This window comes from Enhydra lutris, unplaced genomic scaffold (assembly GCF_002288905.1).
Source record: "Enhydra lutris kenyoni isolate GAN:26980312 unplaced genomic scaffold, ASM228890v2 scaffoldscaffold66, whole genome shotgun sequence".
NCBI classification, from domain to species: domain Eukaryota; kingdom Metazoa; phylum Chordata; class Mammalia; order Carnivora; family Mustelidae; genus Enhydra; species Enhydra lutris.
In genome coordinates, this window is record NW_019154150.1 from 1474970 (window position 1) to 1490650 (window position 15681).

General features: G+C 42.4%; 1 pseudogene; it reads right to left on the reverse strand.

Moving 5' to 3' along the window:
* Positions 1 to 12388: 12388 nt before the first annotated feature.
* Positions 12389 to 13624, reverse strand: LOC111158991 (annotated as a pseudogene).
* Between the last annotated feature and the right edge of the window lie 2057 nt (positions 13625 to 15681).

Sequence of the window (15681 nt, forward strand, 5' to 3'; positions counted from 1 at the left end):
AGAAATACAGCTCAGAGGCATTTCAAACCCCACCTAGTCCTTTTTACCAATCCAGAAACCTAAGTACTATAGGAATTCTTACTTTAGGAAACCAAAGTTCTTTTTTTCTCCCTTTTTTCTTTTCTTTTTTAAAGATTTTATTTATAGGAAACCAAAGTTCTTAAAAGAACTCGTATTAAGACTACTTGTCAAGAACTATAAAAATCTTTTTTTAAAAGATTTTGTTTATTTGACAGAGAGAGATGGAGCAAGAGAGGAAACACAAGCAGGGGGAGTGGGAGAGGGAGAAGCAGAGGGAGCTGAGCAGGGCGCCCAATGCAGGACTCAATCCCAGGTCCCTGGGATCATGACCTGAGCTGAAGGCAGATGTGTAACGACTGAGCCACCCAGGCGCCCCAACAAATAAAAATCTTAAGTGTCTTCTAAAAGGCTTTAACCATCTGAGAAGACAGACTTATCCCAATTGTTCTTTTATAACGTGATTTTTACATTATCATATCTATTTCATGGCTAAAATTTAAAAATGAAACTATAAGGTTTCTGTGTCTGTATTTTTATGTGTCCAAATATGTATATTGTAGATATGTGTCATTTTATCCCTGTGGGTGGTATCACCAAAATTAACTTGTAAAAGAACTTTATTCAATTGGCTTAAAGAAAATGAAATGCTTATATAGTTAAGTTCTTAGAAATACAACAGAAAGTAACCCAAATACTTTTTATGTTCAATTGATCTGGAAATATATTTAGTATTAAAGCTAGTTTAAGTTTGTTGGCTTAATTAAAATAGCCATACCTTCAGAGTTATCAGCATAAAATATATTTTTATTCTACCTAGGTTTACCAAAAGTCAAATAAGCTCATGTCAATTCCATTCCAGAATTTGTCATCAAGAAAGATAACTTAAGGTGATGGTTAGCTTTTTAATGTTTCATGAAATTTTCCTTTCTAAGCATAATTGTTAAGAACAAGTGAATTAAATAGATGTAAGATAACAGTTTATAAATCAGCATTCCATCAATACTTATGTTTTATGTTATGTCTACTTAAATACTTTCTCCAAATCTTTTTGGTAACTTAAAACTAGTTTTGCTATGTTAAATTAAATGATGTATAGTCATTAAATATGTAGATCATTTCCAAATGAGATAAAATATTGAATGCATTTTTTAAAAGATTTTATTTATTTGATAGAGAGAGCATGCACAAGTAAGGGGAGCAGCAGAGGGAGAGGGAGAGGTAGAAGCAGGTTCCCCACTAAGCAGGGAACCCAATGTGGAGCTGGATCCCAGGACCCTGGGGTCATGACCTGACCCCAAGGCAGATGCTTACCCGACTGAGCCACCAAGCTGCCCCAAAATACTGAATATTAATTATTTTATCTCCTGCCTATAAAAGCCTTCCTTTAAAAAAAAAAAAGATTTATTTATTTATTTTGGAGGGAGAGAGAGTACACAGAAGGGAGGGGCAGAGGGAGAGAGAGAATCCAGGCAGACTCCTCCCTGAGCACGGAGACTGATGTGGGGCTCCATCCCACATCCCTGAGATCATGACCTGAGCTGAAATCAAGAGTTGGATGCCCAACTGACTGAGCCATCCAGGTGCCCCCCAAACCTTCCATTTTGTATAGCTCCTTGGATACTGTTCTATTCATGAAACTTTCTTTTTTTTTTTTAAAGATTTATTTATTTATTTGACAGAGATCACAAGCAGGCAGAGAGGCAGGCAGAGAAAGAGAGGGAAGCAGGCTCCCCGCCGTGCAGAGAGCCCGACGTGGGGCTCGATCCCAGGACCCCGAGACCATAACCCGAGCCGAAGGCAGAGGCCTTAACCCACTGAGCCACCCAGGTGCCCCCTATTCATGAAACTTTCTAATCAGATGTTCAAATTTTACTCAGTTGAATTTCTTTTTAAATGGAATTAAAGATATTTGGGTCTTTTGGTAAACATATCTTGTGTCATGTTGAAAGATTATATTGTGAAGAAGCATATGTTTCCAGAAATTATGAAATGTATTCATAAATTTGCCAATCTAAAGAATACCAATATAATACAATTCAAAATTGCTTATTCTTAGTTTTCACTAGAAATCAAGACTTCTAAGGGTTAAGAATTCTAATTAAGGGGCGCCTGGGTGGCTCAGTGGGTTAAGCCGCTGCCTTCGGCTCAGGTCATGATCTCAGGGTCCTGGGATCGAGTCCCGCATCGGGCTCTCTGCTCGGCAGGGAGCCTGCTTCCCTCTCTCTCTCTCTCTCTCTGCCTGCCTCTCTGTCTACTTGTGATCTCTCTCTGTCAAATAAATAAATAAAATCTTTAAAAAAAAGAATTCTAATTAACATATGTAGTTAAAGTTACTAGAAATAATAAGGGAAATATCTCCATATGCAAGGAAAGTAGGATGTATGTTTTCGGTAAGAGATGCTATAAGAAAAGGAGATAAATTTTTGTTGAAGGAAAAGAAAGTTGTAGGTTTGTGGAAAAGCAATCTTTGGAAAGAAATTTTAATGGGTGGTCACACTTGCTAACAATTAATTAACATTTAATTTATTAAATTTAATTAAGTTGAATTTTATTTTATTTTATCATTATTTTTTAAAGATTTTACTTATTTATTTATTTGTCAGAGAGAGAGAGAGCACAAGCAGGGAGAGTGGCAGGGAGGCAGGAGGGAGAAGCAGGCCACCAGCCAAGCATAGAGTTTGATGCAGGACTCCATCCCTTGACCCTGGGATCATGACCTGAGCCATCCAGGTGTCCCGTATTTTATTTTATTTTTTTAAGATTTATTTATTTTGAGGGGGGAGAGAGAGAGAGAGAGAGAGAGAGAATGTCCATGTTAGCAGATGGGGAGGGGCAGAGAGAGAGAATCCCAAGCAGATGCCCCGCTAAATGCAGAGTCAGACAGAGGCTCAATCTCATGACCTTGAGATTATGACTAGAGCCCAAACCAAGAGTCTACCAATTAACTGACTGAGCCACCCAGGCGCCCCAGTTAAGTGAGTTTTAATATAAAAAAAAAAAAGCTGGTGCAAAATTAGAGTTGTTTTTCTCTCTTTCTAAAAAGGACAAAGTTTTCTTGGACTTTTGGTATGCTATTAGTAACAGTCAGCAAAAGAAGTTTACCTTTTAAATAATCTGTACAAAAAGCGGAGATTCTGTGTTTTATCAAAATAATTTTCTGTGCTTTAGTATGTCTTTCATTGGTTTTGCTCAGAACTATATAACATTTTGTATTTGCCCTTAATAACTTTTGTCACTTTGGTTCAATAGATTATTATTGTTTTATAGTGATCTGTGATCCTATTTGGTTAAGTGTCCAAACCACTTGATATATTTTTTTAAGATTTTATTTATTTATTTGACAGAGAGAGAGAGAGATCACAAGTAGGCAGAGAGGCAGGCAGAGAGAGGGGGGAAGCAGGCTCCCCGCTGAGCAGAGAGCCCGATGCGGCGCTCAATCCCTGGACCCTGAGATCATGACCTGAGCTAAAGGCAGAGGCTTTAAACCACTGAGCCACCCAGGCGCCCACCACTTGATATTTTTGACAAAGTTTCCGGAATCAAATTCTCAGCAAAATCTTTCTTGACTGCAGAACCACCTGGGTGACCCAGGTGGATGAGCATCCAACTCTTGGTTTCAGCTCAGCTCATGATCTCAGGGTCATGGGATCGAGCTCTGCATTGGGTTCCCTGCTCGGTGTGGAGTCTGCCGAAGAGTTTCTCTCCCTCACCCTCTCCCACTCGCACTTGCTCTCTCTCTTTCTCTAAAATAAAGAAAACTTAAAAAAATATGTTTTGACCTCAAACTAAGTTTTGAGAACTTCCAGAGGGTCCTGGAATATCTCAAAAGATTTGTTCTCTCTCCCTATAAAAAGAGAGCTGTTAATACCAACCAGGCTTATTTGGTATGTTAAATTACAGGGAAAGAATTATCAAATTAATGATGATAAACCTTCTTAGATTATATTGTATGTTATTGATATTATTAATATAAGTATTCTAGAAATTATATGAAATTCCTAAAATTCTTATATGTACCAGTATTATCAGTCATAATTCTAGATACTGGGATGCCTGGGTGGCTCAGTCGGTTAAGCTGCTGCCTTCGGCTCAGCTCATTTTCCCAGGGTCCTGGGATTGAGTCCTGCATTGGGCTCCTTGCTTGGTGGGGAGCCTGCTTCTCTCTCCGCCTGTACCTGTCACTCTGCCTGCTTGTGCGCGTGCTCTCTCTCTCTCTCTCTCTCTCTCTGACAAATAAATAAATTTAAAAAATCTTTAAAAAAATAATAATTCTTGGGACGCCTGGGTGGCTCAGTTGGTTAAGCAGCTGCCTTCGGCTCAGGTCATGATCCCAGCGTCCTGGGATCGAGTCCCACATCCGGCTCCTTGCTCATCAGGGAGCCTGCTTCTCCCTCTGCCTCTGCCTGCCATTCTGTCTGCCTGTGCTTTGCTCTCTCTCCCTCTCTCTCTCTGACAAATAAATAAAATCTTAAAATAATAATAATAATAATAATTCTAGTTACTACCTTAAAATATTTTATGTCATACAAATAACCACACTTATGTGTTAATTCCACTATAATGAACGCTCATCAGATCCTTAACAATATGGGCATTTAAAATGCTTTTGTCATTTACAGATAGTTGTTTTACTCTGATGCTCTGCAAAGTATTCTTGCAAAAGTACTTCTTCAAGAAGATTCAAGGGCAGAACCCTTGACAAGTTCAGGTTGCTGATAACTTGAGACTATAAAACTGGGCTGGGTAATGGGGTCTCTGGTTGGCTCAGTCAGTAGTTTTCTCTTAATTTTAAGAAATTTTTCAAAAATATTTTTTGGGAGAGAGAGAGAACGCAAGCAGGGGGAGGGATAGAGGGAGAGGGAGAACCAGACTCTCCACTGAGTAGGGAGCCCAAGGTGGGACTAGATCTCATGACCCTAAGATCATGACCTGAGCCAAAGGCAGACACTTAACCACCTGAGCCACCCGTGTGCCCTTTAAAAAATTTTTTTTCAACTTTTAGAAAATTTATTTATTTGAGAGAGAGAGAGAGTAGGTCATGTAACTCTCGTTCCCAGCCTTGTGAGTTGAAGCTCCATGCTGGGTATGGAGCCCACTTTAAAATAAGGTAAAATACAATACAATACAACCTTTACCAAAACAAAACAAAACATCCCAAAAAACTGTGCTGGGTAAGAATTTCCAGAGCCAATGAAAAACTGGATTCAGGTAGAACAAGTATTAATTATTTGGAACGATGGGAATGCAAGCTGGTGTAGCCCACTCTGGAAAACAGCATGGAGGTCTCTCAGAAAGTTGAAAATAGAGCTACCCTGTGACCCAGCAATCACACTACTGGGTATTTACCCTAAAGATACAAATGTAGTGATCCGAAGGGGCATCTGCACCCAAATGTTCACAGCAGCGATGTCCACAATAGCCAAACTATGGAAAGAACCTAGATGTCCATCTGCAGATGAATGGATAAAGAAGATGTGGTACACACACACACACACACACACACACACACCAAATATTACACAGTCATCAAAAAATGAAATCTCACCCTTTGCAACAATGTAGGTGGAACTAGAGGGTATTATGCTAAGTGAAATAAGTCAGTCAGAGAAAGACAATTATCATATGATCTCACCGATATTTGGAATTTAAGAAACAAGGCAGAGGATCATGGGGGAAGAGAGGAAAAAAATGAAACAAGATGAAACCAGAGAGGGAGACAAACCATAAGAGACTTTTAACCTCAAGAAACAAACTGAGGGTTGCTGGAGGGGAGGGTGGTGGGGGGATGGGATAATGGGGTAATGGATATTGGGGAGGGCACGTGTTGTGATGAGCACTGGGTATTACATACAACTGTTGAATCATAGACCTGTACACCTGAAACAAATAATACATTGTATGTTAATTGAATTTAAATTAAAAAAATAATTAAAAAAGGAATTTGCGACTAAAAAAATTAAAGTGGAATTGGTTAAAACAAAAAATTATCTGGAAATGAATGATTACAATTTTTATGACTTTTGGGAAACATTTTATGGGTTTTTGTTTCTCGAGATTTAAGGAAAACTTTTTCTCTTTTCTCTCAAGTTATCAACAATTTGGTAAGATATACCTTTGTGAACAAAAATGGAACAACTTTTCTCCCTACCTGCTCCATTTAGAATTTGGTATCTCCTAGTGAGTGAGTATTCTTATTTTCATGGCAACAGAATTTATTTGCATAAGGTCAATAAGAATCTATTCTCCTTGTAACAGGACACTGTAAGGGCCTGCCCCTCCCAGAGGAACTGGCTTGTGGACCCCAGATGTAGGGGCGGGGCAGGCTGGGTGGAGACGTCCAATCGGTGGGGTGCGCGTATATTCACTGGGGTGAATTGGGATTCAATTGGCCGCCTGTGTAGGGGCGGGGCTCAACCACTCCCATAAAGGTTGGTCTGCGAAGCTGTCGAGGGAAGAAGGAGAGCTGTCGAAGGAAGAAGAAAAGTTGGCGGGAGCAGAAGGAGAGTCATCAGAGAGGGAAGAAGAAGAGCTGTAAGAGCTGTAGGAGCTGTAACAGCTCTTGTCAGAGCTATAAGCGATGCCAGCGGTCCTGAGCCGCCAGCGGTCCCAGCGGCCCCGAGCCGCCAGCAGCCTCGCCACCACCGAGACACCAGCGGCCCCGACGCCAGCGGCCCCACCCACACACCGCGACCCTCGGCAGCGGTTTGCAGGGAATGGCCTAGACGCCAGCAACCTTGAAGCGAACCCTGAGCTGCTGCCTCGCCGGAGCTGCGTCATTCCGGGGTGCGGCTTCGTCTGGGAAGAGGCCTCCTCGGTGAGCGGCCCTGTGGGAGCAGCATCGTCGGGGAAGAGGCTTCCTCCAGAGCGGCCTCACCAGAGCAGCCCCCGTCTGGGGAGCAGTCCTGTCCGGGGAGCAGCCTCGCTGGAGCAGCCTTGTCTGGGGAGCGGCCTCGCCGGAGCAGCCCTGTCCGGGGAGCAGCCCTGTCCAGGGAGCGACCTCATTAGCAGCGGCCTCGACTGGGGAGTGGCCTCGTTGGTGAGCGGCCTCGTCCGGAGCGGTGGCCTCCTCTGGGGAGCAGCCTTGTCAGAGTGGTGTCATGGGGAGCAGAGTCTGTGTTATCGGTGTTGTCCTCCTTATCATCTTCGCTGTTGTCATCGCCTCTTCGTCGTTGCGAGCGGCCTTGTCCTGGGAGCGGCTTCCTCTAGAGTGGCCTCTTCTTGGGAGTGGCCCTGTCCGGGGAGCGACCTCATCAGCAGCGGCCTTCTTGGGAGTGGCCTCTTCTTGGGAGCGGCTCCGACTGGGGAGCGGCCTCATCTGCGGAGCAGCCTCCTCCGGAGCAGCCTTCTTGGGAGTGACCTTGTCGGGATCATCGTCGTCTTTTTGTAAGAGACAGCCCTGACCGGTCAGTTTGATTTTTGATGCTTGGCGTGAAATAAAGCTTTGTTTGATTTTCGCTTTATATCGGTCTCGTTCCTTTGATCACGGACCCTAACAGACACAACTGGAAACACACATTATATTACCAAGACTTTGACTGGAATGTCACATTTGAGAGAGATGTACATAGACTCTGATATGACCAGACAGCGTTTTTTTAAAGTTGTTTTTTTTTTTAAGAGATCTCTATGCCAAATGTGGGGCTTGAACTCACGACCCTGAGATCAAGAGTCAGATGCTCCTCTCTCTGTCTGAGCTAGCTAGGTGCCCCCATGACCAGACAGCTTTAAGGGACTAATATTGACTTTATGGGGCCAATAAAGCCCCATGGAAAAATTGGCCTGGTACCTTGCTTACAGGGTTCCTGGGAGCCTTACAAGGTGAATAAGGAAGGTCACATTCTGGCAGGTGCAGGACTTTTAGGATATTCTGAAAATCTCAAAAAAAAAAAAGAGAAATTCACCCAAATCTATAGGTACTGCAGGCATAACATGATGCTAGTCCTTAGTATGGCTTGTTAACCTAGAGGAGCTTTTAAAAGTTCAATCTGAGGGATGCCTGGGTGGCTCAATCAGTTGGGTGTCTGTCTTCAGCTCAGGTCATGATCCCAGGGGCCTGGATCCAGCCCCACATCAGGCTCCTTGCTCAGTGGGGAGCTTGATTCTCCCGTTCCCTCTGCCATTTCCCCACTTATGCTCTGTGGCTCCATAACTCTGAACACTACATCAAGAACTAATGATGTACAGTATGATGACTAACATAACATAATAAAAAAAATAGAAAAAGAAAAGTTCAATCCGAGATTCCTTAGGAAAAGTTCCAGCAAAGTAGATTTAAAAGAGCCTACAAGGTCAATCACTATTCTTGCTGCATTTATGTATATGATCAGGCCAAGCAGATTGAAATTAGACTTGGTTTGCAGATGCTTTAGTCTTGCTGTGGTTATCTTTGATAAAAATGGGGGTGATTGTAGAGAGAAAAATTATGTTTCATTAATACACCTTTGTGGATATCAAATTCTAGTGCTGTTAATTCTCTTTGAGAAATTGTTTTCTACCTGTAAACTGGATCCTGACTTTTTCTAGTTTCCTCCAATATTTGGCTAAATTCTCCAAAAGAATGTTTCCAGCTTTCCTCCTACCCTTCTGACATGGAATCCTTGAGAACTAAAACTGCCATTTTTCTGAAGCCATGCAAGCTAAAGTTGGACAACCTGATATGAACTTCATAGAAATCACCACAACAGCTCATGTATGGACAATCAGGCCTGTTGCAATGTGACCCCTCAGTATGATCACCAGTGACATTCAAACTACAACCCAGAAAAATCTGTCAGATTGCCTCTGCCTGAAGATATTTTGAGCCAGGCCTCTAGAAATCGTCCTGTCTCACTGCCTTCAGAACTCAGAGACTGGGTTTATAATCTGTTCCAATCATTAATCATTGTTTTTCTTTTGTTTCCATAGAAATGCCTCTTGTAACACAGCCCTAACTTTGGGAGTCCACCTGAATCACCACCTCCTGAAGTGAGAGATATAACTGTTTAACTGAACTGACCTATTCTCAGTATTAAGAGAGTGGTTCAGTGAGATAGAGCAATCTACCAACTCAATTTCAGGATTGTGAAACTTCTTGGGGAAATTTCCAAGGTGGGACTGGGGGGAAGGGCAAACTGTGACTGCAAAATATGCCATTTTGGCTGGTGGGTTATTTTGAGTTGAAGGCAGACTCAAGAAAAACTTTTATTTCTCCCAAATCACCTAAAAGGATTTAAATAGGGGACCTGGTCCATAAAGAGAGCTAATACAAGAGATAAATTTTTATTTGAAAGTCCTATCTATAGGGCAGGGCAAACATCTAATGACCATTTGTTCTTCTTATTGTCCTGTCACCTTCCTTCCCTTTGAAGCCCCAGGCCCCTATTCCATTACTTAGTTCAGGATGGCATAAAATCCTCAACTGATGGGCTTATCTTTGGGTCTCATGTTCTGAAGGACTTTCTCTATGTATGTGAGTAAATGTTTTTCTCCTGTTAATCTGTTTTATATCAACTTACCAGCCAAAGAACCTAGAATAGTGGAAGATAGTTTCTTCCTCCCAACACATGCAATATTTGTCCTTTCATCCTTTTGGCTTATTTTGCTTAGTGTACTTCCCTCAAGTTTCATCAGTGTTTTAGCATGTGTTAGAATTTCCTTCCTTTTTAAGGATAAGTAATATTCTATAATATTGTATGAATACTCTAAATTTTGTTTATCCATTCATTCAGTGATGGACATTTGGGTCCATCATTTGGGCCACTTTTGGCTCTTGTAAATAATACTGCTATGAACACTGGTGTACAAAAATTGTTTGAATACTTGCATTCAATTCTTTGGCAATATACTCATAAGTGGAATTGCTGAATCATATAGTAATTCTATGTTTAAATTTTGATGAAGTCCAATTTATTGCCTACACCTTTTGTTTTATATCCACAAAATCATGGTTGAACCACTGTCAACAAGATGTTGGGCTTTGTTTTCTCCTAAGGGTTTTTTTTTTTTAAAAGATTTTATTTATTTATTTGACAGACAGAGATCACAAGTAGACAGAGAGGCAGGCAGAGAGAGAGAGGGAAGCAGGCTCCCTGCTGAGCAGAGAGCCCGAAGTGGGACTCGATCCCAGGACCCTGAGATCATGACCTGAGCTGAAGGCAGCGGCTTAACCCACTGAGCCACCCAGGCGCCCTCCTAAGGGTTTTATATACAGTCTTACCTCTTACATCTTTGATCCACAGAATATAGATTTTGTAACTTGTTAATTTAGTGATCTTCAAAAAATATCAACCTAGGGCACCTGGGTCACTCAATCAGTTAACTGTCTGCCTTCAGCTGGGGTCCTGATCCCAGGGTCTTGCTGAGCAGGGAGCCTGTTCCTCCCTTTCCCTGTGCCTCTCTCCCTGCTTGTGCTCTCTTACTCACTCTCTCAAATAAATAAATAAGTAAAATCTTAAAAAAATATATATATCCTGGCCTGCAGGGCTCTCTGTGATTTGGTTAACACTTTTCTGATTTCAACAAATTCTAGGAACACAGCCCACACCATGCTGTTTCTCAAATATGCCAAGCACATTCCCACCTCAAAGCATTTATATTTGCTATTCCTTCTTCCAGGAGCACACTGCCTTCATATCTTTGATTATTCATCCCCTTCTCAAGGAGGTCTTTCTTGAGCACCTTATCTAAAGTGCCATCTTCATTTCTATCCCACTACCCTGCTTTTGTTTTCTTATTAGTATTTGTCATTGCCTAACATGTTATCTGTTTCTTCCTCGTGTTCCCCCAAAAGAATATAGACTTTAGGGGAGCAAAGATCTTGGCCTCCTTCTTACTATAACAGGATCCTCAAATTTTTATCTGAATACATAGATGCTCAGAATAAAGGCACTTAGTGGTGGGCAATGGGTGAAAAACTTCTAGGTCATACCCTTAAAAATAAGGAGTGTACCTCCTTTTCTCTCTCCCCACTTAAGCCTGGCTAGAGTTGGATGTGGTGGCAACCGGTATTAGACTATTTAGATGATGACAACTCCTTGGAGATGACAAAGCAACAAGTCAGATGGAACCTAGGTACCTACTGATTTCTTGAATGAAAGCTGTTAAAAGGGGCATCTGCCTTCTGTTCAGGTTGTAATCTCTGGGTCCTGGGATTGAGCCCCACATCAGGCTGCTTGCTCAGCGGGGAGTCTGCTTCTCTCTCTCTCCCTCTATCCCTCCCCCCCACATATTCTCTGTCTCTCTGTTGCTCAAATAAAGAAATAAAACCTTGGGACGCCTGGGTGGCTCAGTTGGTTAAGCAGCTGCCTTCAGCTCAGGTCATGATCCCAGCGTCCTGGGATCGAGTCCCACATCGGGCTCCTTGCTCGTCAGGGAGCCTGCTTCTCCCTCTGCCTCTGCCTGCCATTCTGTCTGCCTGTGCTCGCTCTCTCTCCCTCTCTCTCTCTGACAAATAAATAAATAAAATCTTTAAAAAAAAAAAAAGAAAAAAAAAGAAATAAAACCTTAAAAAAAAAAGCTGTTGAAAATCTTGGATTTTTCTTTTTTTGAGAAAGAGCACACTTTATTTGAAAGAGAGCATTGCACATAACCAAAAGATGAAAGCAGCCCAAAGGCATCCTACATACCATGTTCTAAAAGATACAAAGGATGATGGGTAAAGAGGATTAAGAGTCTACATAATATGATGAGCACTGAGTAGTGTATAGAATTACTGCATCACTGTATCATAGTCCTGAAACTAATATAACACACACATTAATTATACTTGAATAAAAACCATTTTTTAAAAGATTTTATTTATTTGACAGAGAGATCACAAGGAGGCAGAGAGGCAGGCAGAGAGAGTGGGGGAAGCAGGCTCCCCACTGAGCAGAGAGCTCAATGTGGGGCTCGATTCCAGGACCCTGAGATGATGACCCAAGCCGAAGGCAAAGGCTTAACCCACTGAGCCACCCAGGTGCCCCTAAAAAACATTTTTAAAGATACATAGGATGTTTTGCTAAGAAAGGTCAACTGGAATATGTATTCCTTTGGGCGCCTCCCCACTCATATCTCTCTGAGGGGCTGGGACAATCCTACCCATTTCTTTGAAGGCAACTGTGGTTCACTAAAGACAGAGCCATTCAAGGGTGCCTTCTTGTTTTTCATAAAAACACTTTTAGGGGCACCTGGGTGGCTCAGTCATTAAGCGTCTGCCCTCAGCTCAGGTCATGATCCCAGGGTCCTGGGATCAAGCCCCACCTCAGGCTCCCCACTCAGCGCGAAGCTTGCTTCTCCCTCTCCCACTCCCCCTGCTTGTGTTCCCTCTCTCACTCTGACTTCTATTAAATAAATAAAATTTTTTTAAAAATAAAAAAAAACACCAAAAATTTTTAGATTTTTTTTTTTTGAAGTCTTCATTTGTTACTTTCATTCTACGTTCTCTCGAGGTCATCAGACTAGCTTCTGTATAGAAGACCTTGTTGTCAACACCAGGGAGGTCAGCTTTAGCCATGATCAAGTCACCTATGGTTACATCAGCAGCAGCCAGCATCATCCTGCTTGCATGAATCATCCTTCTTAGTCCTTTCACTGGGCAGGGGGACCTTGCTCTCCGTGTCAGTGTGGCCTGATCTGGTAAGTGCCTGATCTCAATTTCTTACTCGGTTTGTGGCCACGATAATACGCATATCTTCCCTTGAATTAAATCTATTCAACTGCTTCCACAGCTCTAGTATTGTTGGCTGAATTTCTCTCTCACCCCAGAATCTGAGTAATATTCTTTTGTTCCAATAGCATCAATTTCATCAATAAAAATGATGAATGATACATGTTCTTCAGCATCTTGAAACAATTCCTGTGAAAGTTTGGGCCAATCACCTAGGTACTTCTGAGTCATTCAGAGCCAGCTATGTTCAAGAAAGTGGTTGAGGTTTGGTTTGCTATTGCTTTGGCTAGTAAGGTTTTACCTGTGCCAAGTGGACCATACAGAATGACTTCCTTGGGGGCTTTATACCTGTTGGGTTTTTTTTTTTTTTTTTTTCATAATATTCCGAATGAGCAAGAGGAAAGCCACAGATTCCTCGATTTCCCTATTTGGTAGTCCGACCCCTCAGTAACAGCACAGATCTCCTGGAGGGACTTTTCACCTTCGTCGCTGTGACCAGGGGATCCACGTCACCCCTATCACAGCATGTACCTTGTGGTTGAGCAGGGCCGAGCAGCTGGGTTCCAGCAGATTGTTGTCTACGAATGAAAAATGCTGATGTGGTGTTCTCAGCGCACAGATGTAGACACAATGGCATGTCTTTGATCATCACTGACCTCTTCCAAGGCTCCTACCAACATTGGGTAGGAACTGGCTGCCCTCAGATCATTCACCTTTGATTTTTCCTCCTTGCTCTTCTCCTAAAGGCTTCATTTATTCCTGATTTCTAATGAATTCTTCTTCCTCTAACTTTAATAATTTTAACTGGCACAGAATGTGAGGGTCATCAATGGCAGTTTGCTGACAAGTAAGTATTTGATCCCTTTGTTGCCTTCTTTTCCCCACTCTAGTTGGTACACAAGGTTCAAATTTCTTTTTTGTTTCCTTGTCATCCTTCTTGCTACCTCCAGGACCATGACCACCACTACTCTGACCCATCTTGCCTGGGCTACCCGAGCCAAGATTGGACTTTTATGTGGAGACACATTTTCATCTTTTTAAAAAGATTTTATTTAGGGGCGCCTGGGTGGCTCAGTGGGTTAAAGCCTCTGCCTCCAGCTCGGGTCATGATCCCAGCGTCCTGGGATTGAGCCCCGCATCGGGCTCTCTGCTCGGTGGGGAGCCTGCTTCCTCCTCTCTGCCTACTTGTGATCTCTGTCTGTCAAATTAATTATTTCTTTCTTTGAGATAGAGAGTGAGAGAAAGAGAAAGAGAGTACACTCAAGTAGGGGGAGTGGCAGGCAGAGGGAGAGGGAGAACCAGGCTCCCTGATGAGCAGGGAACCCAGTACAGGTGCAAGGGTTGATCCCAGAACCCTGGGATCATGACCTGAGCCAAAGGCAGACACACAATCGACTGAGCCCTCCAGGTGCTCCAACACATTTTCATCTTAGTAAAGTAACTATTATTTTGCATCTCTGTCATAGTAGCTGTATCTATTTCTTAACTCTGAGCTTTCTACCCACTGTGCATCAGCCAAGAGAAGGGAGAAATATCAACCAACAGAGCCTACCACAGTGACCCGCAAGTTCCCTCTTATATTAATCTCAGTGTATTTCCAGTCTTAGAATGGAGAATGGAAAGGGAAAAAAAAACCTCAAAACATCCTTCTTCCTCCTGCATAGAAGCATATTTTCTCAACTATTTCTAAAACTACATATACCCATGCATGCAAAAAAACACTAGAAGAAAATACTTATAAATGTTAAGTGGCGGGGCGCCTGGGTGGCTCAGTGGGTTAAAGCCTCTGCCTTCGGCTCAGGTCATGATCCCAGGGTCCTGGGATCAAGCCCCACATCGGGCTCTCTGCTCAGCAGGGAGCCTGCTTCCTCCTCTCTCTCTGCCTACTTGTGATCTTTGTCTGTCAAATAAAGAAATAAAAAATCTTTAAAAAAAATGTTAAGTTGGGGGGCGCTTGGATGGTTCACTTGGTTAGGTGTCTGCCTTTGATTCAGATCATGATCCCAGGGTCCTAGGATCTCTCCCTCTCCCTCTGTCACTCCCTCTGCCACTCTCCCATCTTGTGCTCTCTCACTCTCTCATTCTTACTCTCTCTCAATAAGTAAATAAATAACATATTAAAAAATGTTAAGGGTGAAGATTCAGTGGAAAGAATTTAGGGAAGAAAAAGAAGTACTGTGAAAGAGAAAAAAGAGAAAGAAGCTTTTTGGATTGGGAAATGGAAAGAATAATATGCAATTTTCATGAAAGTCATTAAATCTGTCATTCTTATTACATTACAGTAACATAAACACCTTAACAAATCCACTGCGGATTCAGATAAAATTTTTCTCTGAAAGTATTAGAGAGAATGATTGTGCCTGTTCTGTGCTTCTTGAAACATGTGCGGTAAAACGGTATTCCTGAGACACAACCATGGCAAAAAGAGCTTTTTCTGTGGATGAATACATTCTCTCTCCCTGGAATTTTCAAGGCGCTGAGAAATCCTGCAGTTAGGAAGCATGATTCACGTTCCTCAATGAAGCTTTACTGTGACAGGCATTTTTTATTGTTCACATCTACACTCTCTTTTTTGTTCTTAAACCCTGATTTGTTCAGAGCAACATGGCCAGTTAAAGAACCATATTTTCTAGCATTCCGTGCAGCTAGAGGTGGCCGGGTGACAAGGTTCTAGGCACTGAGGTGGAAGTGGCAGTTGCTGAGTGAAGCTTCCTGAAGAGTTCATAAAAGAAAGACCAACTGGGAGCCTGGGTGGCTCAGTCAGTTAAGCGTCTGCCTTTGGCTCAGGTCATGATCCCAGGGTCCTGGGATTGAGTCCCACATCAGGGAGTCTGCTTCTCCCTCTGCCTGCTGCTCCCCCTACTTGTGCATGCTCTCTCTCTCTGACAAATAAATAAATAAATAAATAAATAAAATCTTTAAAAAAAAAAAAAATGTTGTTGCCACTTTCCCTTCCCATTCAACACCTTGGCCAAAACATGGTTGGGACTGTGACGGAGGAGACAAACCTCTGAAGATCAAAGACACAGGATAAG